At 42.3% G+C, this 2,341-nt stretch overlaps 1 protein-coding gene across 10 annotated transcripts in view; it reads left to right on the forward strand.

Moving 5' to 3' along the window:
* Positions 1-2,341, forward strand: part of Fat1 (FAT atypical cadherin 1) — a 122,878-nt gene that overhangs the window by 14,361 nt on the left and 106,176 nt on the right. The gene's annotated exons all lie outside the window — the stretch shown is intronic.

Below are 2,341 nucleotides of genomic sequence, written 5' to 3' on the forward strand. Positions count from 1 at the left end.
TAGAAAGTTTGGTTCACTTTTAATTCCGCAGCATCTAGAGATTTACCTGCCTCACAGTGAGTGACCATTAAATAATTGTTGAAGGATTTAAATAATTAAAAGAGCAAGCATATGATACACACACACACACACACACACACACACACACACACACACACACATACACACACATACACCTAGGCTAAAAATTCATTTAGGACAAATGAATATATCTCTCTGTTAGCCTGTTCCTTCTCCCTCAGTTGTTATCTATCAAGAATTTTTCTCCATTTTGAGCATATCCATATATATACACACAGAGAGATTTTCTTCCCTCCTTTGGCAAACAGAAATGGGATCAACTTAGTTTTGCTAGTCCATTTCTCTAGGTATCTTTACATATCAATATGTTGAATGCTGTCTTATTTTTCATGTCTGTGTGTTATTCTATATGAAGAACTAAGCAAACACATTGAAGTGTTTGCAATATTCTCTTGATGTAATTGCTCATTGTGAAGTGGATCACAGTAACACTGTCTCTTAAAACAGTGTGCTTTTTAAGGACAGGACCTGTTCAGCATCAGTTTTGTAGACCGTGTGTAAAGCATTTTCTTTACAAGTAGTTTTATATTCCTACTTCAGATCTGTTTGGATTATGATCTTTGCCTTCTTTAATCCTTGCATATGGAAAACAGTGATATTCCATAGTATGACCTTACAGCCTATAGTTGAACTGAATAGGTCTCTCCCTCTCTCTCTTTCTGTCTCTGTCTCTCTCTGTCTCTGTCTCTCTGTCTCTTGCTCTCTCGCTCTTTCTGTCTTTCTTTGTTAAACTTAGGGGATTTTTTTTTTCAAATCATACTCAAATTTCCCCAAGTATTAGAATTAGTGAGCAGTGGCTAGAGAGATGGCTCAGTGGTTAAGAGCACTGACTGATCTTCCCAAGGTCCTGAGTTCAAATCCCAGCAACCACATGGTGGCTCACAACCATTTTAAAGAACTAGTGAGCAAGTAGAGATTTTGTAGGGGCAATTTTTGGGAGACATTCTTAGTTTGTTAAATCATCCTTGTCCCCTTAGAGGTCAGGGATCTTGTCTGATTTCCTGACTTGTCTGTTGAGGAGAAGGCGTGAAAGCTGCAGAACAAGTTGGGTGCCCAACTTGAACTTGATTCAGTATCAATTAGGCTCCTAATTGCTTTAGGCATATCTGCTTTCTTCTCCCCCCTCCTAATAAAATGACTAATGGGGCAAGCTGGCAGTGGCTGAGTTAAGATACTGTAAATTAATGCTGCCGCACTAATTTTGCCAGGCTGTCAAGGCAGCCCTCCAGTCTGCTGTTGCATTCACCTTTGCTAGTACCTTACAATTTGTGCATATTCATCGGAGGTTACTCCGAGAAGGGCGCACTTCTGTTCTGTGCTGTCAGTGCTGGGGGTTGCGAAAGCGCATTGATTTTTTTTTTTTTTTTTTCTGGGATGAATTTGCGGGCTGATAAAGAACAGCTGGTGGGAACAGAGTCCTGTTCTCTGGCCCGATCTCAGCCCCGTGGACCTGACCTACCTTCCTCCTTGTTAGGGACTGCCCTCTGTTCAGGCTCCTTCTTTCCCTCCTCGGCCACTCTAGCTCTGCATCCTTCCTACCTTGCTTTGATGCTTTGATGGTTCAGCTTTTGTGCGTGTATATCTCCTTTCACTGGGGATGCCCTGCCGGACAGCTTGGGAGAGAGGTTTTAAAGGTACCCGACCCTAGACCCTCACCCTTGAATGAGGGGTTATGACAACAGTGATGGAGAAGTGTAAATGCTCAGGGTGAGATTTGCCTTTCTGCCGTAGAGCGCTTGCCAGTCAAGCTCCCGAATTCAAGTTTTCCAATTATAAAATGACCTTTGACTGTGTGCTCAGGTTGGTGTTTAGAAATTACTTCACTGCGAATTTGATGGTCATGATTACTGTAATTCCTTTAAATGGCTTTGTAGTACTAAATGAGACAGCAAGGAAGGGCTGTAGGGAGTGAACTTAATTATTTTTATGAAGAAGTAATTTCAGGATAAATTTTGAGACCCGATTAGGAGCTGTCATTATATATGATCCTGTGAAAGCGCTGTTTAGGACTTTTTTCTTGTAGGGTTTACAAGTTTTCAGTCCTGTGTTAGCACAAGTTTATGAGCCTCCTAGGCTTGGTGGGAGGGGCTAGCATGAGGCAAGAGGGCTAGGGGTCAGGTCTATCCTTGACTACTTAGTGAGTTTGAGGCTATCCTGGGTTCCATGAAATCATGTCTCAAAGAATTTTCCTTCCAGAAAATTTAAGGGCCAGGCGTGGTGGCGCACGCCTTTAATCCCAGCACTTGGGAGGCAGAGGCAG

This window comes from Mastomys coucha, unplaced genomic scaffold (assembly GCF_008632895.1).
Source record: "Mastomys coucha isolate ucsf_1 unplaced genomic scaffold, UCSF_Mcou_1 pScaffold22, whole genome shotgun sequence".
Taxonomy (NCBI): domain Eukaryota; kingdom Metazoa; phylum Chordata; class Mammalia; order Rodentia; family Muridae; genus Mastomys; species Mastomys coucha.